Source organism: Gossypium hirsutum, chromosome D13 (assembly GCF_007990345.1).
Source record: "Gossypium hirsutum isolate 1008001.06 chromosome D13, Gossypium_hirsutum_v2.1, whole genome shotgun sequence".
NCBI lineage: Eukaryota > Viridiplantae > Streptophyta > Magnoliopsida > Malvales > Malvaceae > Gossypium > Gossypium hirsutum.
The window spans coordinates 24,250,581-24,256,388 of record NC_053449.1 but is presented as its reverse complement, the minus strand read 5'-3'; the positions used below and the strand labels follow the sequence as shown (position 1 = coordinate 24,256,388).

General features: G+C 35.4%; 1 non-coding gene across 1 annotated transcript; it reads right to left on the bottom strand.

The window, feature by feature from the left end:
• Positions 1 to 215: 215 nt before the first annotated feature.
• On the bottom strand, positions 216 to 322 carry LOC121225888 (small nucleolar RNA R71). Its single transcript, XR_005923792.1, has one exon. It is a non-coding gene; the product is annotated as a small nucleolar RNA R71 (small nucleolar RNA).
• Between the last annotated feature and the right edge of the window lie 5,486 nt (positions 323 to 5,808).

Sequence of the window (5,808 nt, the reverse complement as noted above, 5' to 3'; positions counted from 1 at the left end):
ATCCTCACCTACACTTAAGACTGTTTATGGAGGTGAGCGATTCTTTCAAGTTAGTCGGAGTACCCGAAGATGCATTACGATTCAAGTTGTTCCCATATTCACTAAGGGACAGAGCTCGAGCTTGGTTGAACTCATTACCACCAAACTCAATTTCAACATGGCAAGAGTTAGTAGAAAAATTCCTTACGAAGTATTTCCCGCCTAGCAAGAATGCTAAGTTAAGGAACGAGATCACTGCTTTCCAACAAATGGATGATTAGTCATTGTATGAGGCATGGGAAAGGTACAAAGAATTATTATAGAAGTGCCCTCATCACGGAATCCCACATTGCATACAACTTGAGACATTTTATAATGGTCTCAATGCTCACACGAGGATGGTAGTGGACGCTTCTGCTAATGCTGCTCTCCTTTCTAAGTCTTATAATAAGGCTTAAGAAATCATTGAGAGGATTGCCAACAACAATTATCAATGGCCAACCAATCGAGCAGTGTCAGGAAGACGAGTCGTTGGAATACATGAAGTAGACGCTCTTGCTTCACTCGCATCTCAAGTATCATTAATGTCCTCAATGTTAAAAAATCTTACTACTAATGGGTGTAATAGTTTTTGCAGCACAGCCACTGAACCAATTTGAAAATGTAGCCTGTGTTTATTGTGGGGAAGGACATTTGTTCAAAGAATTTCCATCGAACCCAGAATCTGTGTATTACATAGGTAACTAGACCCAAAATCGAAGAAGACAAGGGCTGCAATCCAATTTCTATAACCCATCATGTCGAAACCACCCTAATTTTTCCTGAAGTAACTAAGGGGTAGGAACCAGTAACAATTATGTCTAACCTAGATCGACCCAGCCACCTGGTTTTTCCCAACAAGCTTAGAAACTAACCCAAGCTGAACCATCCAATAGCCTATAAAATCTATTAAAGGCATACATGGCGAAAAATGATGCCTCTCTAAGAATTTGGAGAATCAAGTGGGCCAACTTGCAACTGAACTCAAAAACCGACCACAAGGTGCTTTACCTTGTGATACGAAGAATCCGAGGAATCCAGGGAAGGAGCATTATAAAGCATTAACATTGAGGAGCGGAAAGACTTTAGAGCATAATTTTGTCGAAGTTGAGAAGGAGCCAGCTGACGCTCAAGACTCAAAGGAAGTTCAACCGAGTGTTGAAATTCCAGTTTCACTAGAAATTAAATCTGCAAAATCCGACAAGGTAACTTCTGAACCAGCTAATTCTGATCAAAGAATAAATACGTTAGATGATGAATTTCCATAGAAAACGAATCAACTAGTTTCAGTAAAGAAACCTCCACCACCCTACCCTCAAAGACTTAAGAAGTAGAAGTAGGAAATTCAATTCAAGAAGTTCCTAGACCTACTCAAGCAACTTCATATCAACATCCCAGTGGTTGAAGCACTTGAACAAATACTGAACTACGTAAAATTCATGAAGGATATCCTATCTAAAAAAGAAGGCTTAGAGAATTTGAGACGGTAACCCTAACAAAGGAATGCAGTGCATATCTTCAAGACAAATTATCCCCAAATTTGAAGGATCCTGGATGTTTTACCATACCTTGCAGTATTGGAGCAACATATTGTGGTAAGGCACTATGTGACTTGGGTGCGAGTATCAACTTGATACCCATGTCAATATTTAGAAAGTCGAGGATAGGTGAAGTTAGACCAGACCTACTACGGTTACACTTCAATTAGCAGGTCAATCTTTAGCACATCCAGAAGGAAAAATCGAGGACGTATTGGTACGTGTAGACAAATTTATCTTTCCAGTTGACTTTGCGATTCTAGACTTTGAAGCAGAAAAAGAGGTGCCAATCATCCTAGGAAGACCATTCTAAGCAACTGGAAGGACCCTTATTGATGTGCAGAAGGGCGAGCTTACTATGCGTGTTCAGGATGATCAGGTAACATTTAACGTTTTTAAGCAACTGGAAGGACCCTTATTGTTCTGCAGTGTTCGATTTAGAGGATTTAATCATGGAGAAGGAACTCAATTATGTTGAGGATCCATTGGAACAAATTTTGACATCAGATCCTCCAAATGATAAAGAGGAGGATGAATACTTAGTTTTGTTAGAAGCTAATCAAAGGGGATTTAATCCGTAATCCCGCTTTGAATCTTTGGAGTTAGAGAAAAAGGATTATGCCCAACCAAAAGCGTCAATCGAGGAGCCACCTAAATTATAACTAAAGATAATAAACAATGAATTCTATTATTACATATAGAAACAATGAGAGTTCTCAAGATAACTTTTCAAAGGGTAAAAATAACCTATGTTATCAATGTGATATGAAATATTTTTGGCCACATATATGCCCAAATATTTTGTTTTTGTTAATATTCTTTGAGGAAGGATATTAGAATGTAGTAATGAATTTTATTATTACATATAGAAAATATTTATCTTATCTGGTACTGAAACAAACAAATATTATTTCAATATTTGATAGTACAAAATTAGTTGAAAGCTCCAGAAGAGCTAATATACCAATATCTAAAAAACACAAAATTTGTGATGGTTAATACATTAGTTTTAAAATATATTCATTATAATGGATATCATATTAAGATTGTGAATGAAGAAAATATTATATTTCATATGAATCAAAAGAGGATTGGGTTATTGATTTATATTTATTACTCTTGTTATAAATTGAATTGATCGTGACTATCTTTGTAATCATCTTTTGTCATCATCCCCATTAAGGGGTTAAAAGTGAAATATTTGACTGTGAAATATCTACTTATGAATAATATAATATGATAAATCTATCTAAAGCTTGTTATGGTTGGATGCACTTGAAGTTGCAATTTTTTTTAAACTGTAAGTATAACTCTACAGTATTCAGAATAAGTTCTCAATTAAAATTACGTGGAAAAATATAACTGATAAGAACCTTACAAGAGAGAACTTATTTAATGTGCTCTTATGATAGCAACATCATGAAAAAAATTTACTTATGATTGAACAAAAGTTTTTAACCATGAAACTTAACCATTCCCTGAAGAGAATGTAATAATATGTAATAAATTCGAAAATATAATCTTTGACATGAATGTAGTAAATTAGACTATAATAATAGTCATGGGGAATGGTCGTAATAAATTTTCTCACCACCAGAAGTGGAGAAATGAAGAAAGCGAGAAAAGAACAAGAATTTCCAATAACTTTTTAAGAAGAGACATAATTTTTTTATGAAGCGTCATTGGTTATGTACCTATTATATACTTGGAAAAGAAGACTAGCTCTCAAAGTTTCCTATTAATGGAACGTCCATTAAATCAACTTGATATATGACTTAAATATTTTGAGATGGTTTTCTTTTTAAGTTTTGATTACATGTGTTACATATTGTTTTAAGCATCTCATTTGTTCATGAAAATGAATATTAACTGATTTATTTATGTTGCTATAATAGGTTTTATAATTAAATAATATATTTGATTAAAACATATCTAGTATGCAAATTTATGTTAACAAACCAATGAATTTTATGGTTATTCAGATTTGATTTAGTTCAAAGAATTGTTAAAGGTAGTAGTTCATATGTTTTATATTATTCCATTTGTTAATTATTTAGAGAAATGACATGAGCAATTGTAAATGAAAAATTCTATGAGTTTGAATGGTTGGATTTTGAATTAAATTTCATGCATGTATATGATGATGATTATGAAAAGAAAATGCTAGTTTTTCAGTATGCCATATTTTTATGGTTGAGATGTGACGATTATTGATATATTTAGTATAGGCTTGTTTCTATACATGACCTAGATAGTTATTCTTGGTATTTAACTGATTACGCAAAACTCTTATTAAAGGGTTTTAAAAGTGTTTTGAATTGAACTCAGGGTTTTAAAGGGTGTTAGATGCTTTTTGGGCCACACCGATTTCTATCGAAGATTCATCAAGGACTTCTCTAAAGCTGCTAAACCCTTATGCAAATTATTGGAGAAAGACATGGGGTTTAAATTTGATAAGGAGTGCTTAAGAGCTCTCAACAATTTGAAGAGTCGGTTAGTCTCGGCACCTATAATAGTCACACCAGACTGGGATTGGCCATTTGAATTGATGTGTGACACAAGTGACTTCGCGTCGGAGCTATCATGCGTCAGCGAAGGAACAAAGTTTTTCATCCCATCTACCATGCGAGCCAGACTCTAACAGGAGCTCAACTGAATTACACGGTAACAGAAAAAGAGTTGCTTGCTATTGTGTTTTCTTTTGACAAGTTTTGATCTTATCTTGTAGGTACCAAAGTGACTGTTTATACGGACCACTCGAAAATTAAGTATTTACCTGCCAAGAAAGACGCTAAGCCGAGACTAATCGGATGGGTACTTCCACTTCAAGAGTTCGACCTAGAAATTCAAGATTGAAAGGGAGTGGAGCTGCAAGCAGGGAACTCTCCTCTTATACCAATTCGAGAGACGTTTCCAAATGAACACATACTGAAGGTAAATCATGTCCATAATACCCCTTGGTTTGCTAATATTGCTAACTTTTTAGCTTGTGGTTTGATGTCGATTGATAAGACGATCATCAAAAGAAAAAGTTTCTTCACGATGTGATGTACTATTTCTGGGAAGAACCGTACTTGTTTAAAAAGTGTGCAGATCAAATATCAGGAGATGCGTGGCAAAAGATGAAGTACATAAAATTTTATACCATTGTCACTCAGCTCCGAGTGGGGGACACTTCGGAGGTACACGTACTATAGCCAAGGTATTGGAAGCCGGATTCTTTTGGCCAACACTATTCAAATATGCATATGCTTACCTAAAGAGTTCAGATCGATGTCAAAGGGTCAGAAATGTCACCAACAGAAATGAGATGCCTCGAACAAATATCATTGAGGTAGAATTATTCGATGTTTGGGGTATTGACTTTCTCTGTCCTTTCCTTCCGTCTTTTTGTCACAAGTACATATTAGTAGTAGTAGACTATGTGTCTAAGTAGGTTGAGGTAGAGGCATATCCGACAAAAAATGCTAAGATTGTAATAAAGTTTTTGCAGAAACATGTGTTCACAAGGTTTGGAACCCCAAGAGCCATCATCAGTGATAAAGGGTCCCATTTTGTGAACAAGTGGTTGAAATGGTTATTAGATAAACATGGAGTGAAACATAAGGTCGCTACAGCTTACCATCCGCAGACTAATGGGCAAGAAAACTGGCAAACAAGGAGATCAAAGGCATACTTGAGAAGGTAGTTTGCCCGAACCGACAAGATTGGTCCAAAAGACTGGATGACGCTTTATGGGCTTACAGGATAGCATACAAGACACCTTTCAGGATGTCACCCTATAGGTTAGTCTTTGGGAAAGCCTACCATCTACCCTTGGAGTTAGAACACAAAGCTTACTGGGCTCTCCAACGACTCAACTTGGATCTTAAAAGTGCCAAAGAGAAATGGATGCTTCAACTTAACGAGTTAGAAGAATTTCAAATGTCTTCATACGAGAATGTCAAATTACTTAAAGAGAGACTCAAGAAATGGCATGACAAGCACAATCGAGTCTATCTATACAGAGTTGTTGAACTTCAAGGTAAGGGAGGTAATTTTCGAGTTAATGCTCAACGTTTGAAACATTACTGGGTTGTTAAAATTGAACATAATCAAATCTCGTTCATTTTATCAGATATTTAATTTTCTTATTCTTCTGTTTGAATAAATGATTTCGGGTATATTTTCGGGATGAGTATGTTTAAATAAATTCTATCTAAGAGATTGAAACTTAAACAGGACGGCTTGTGACCTCTCCAATCTTTCTTGG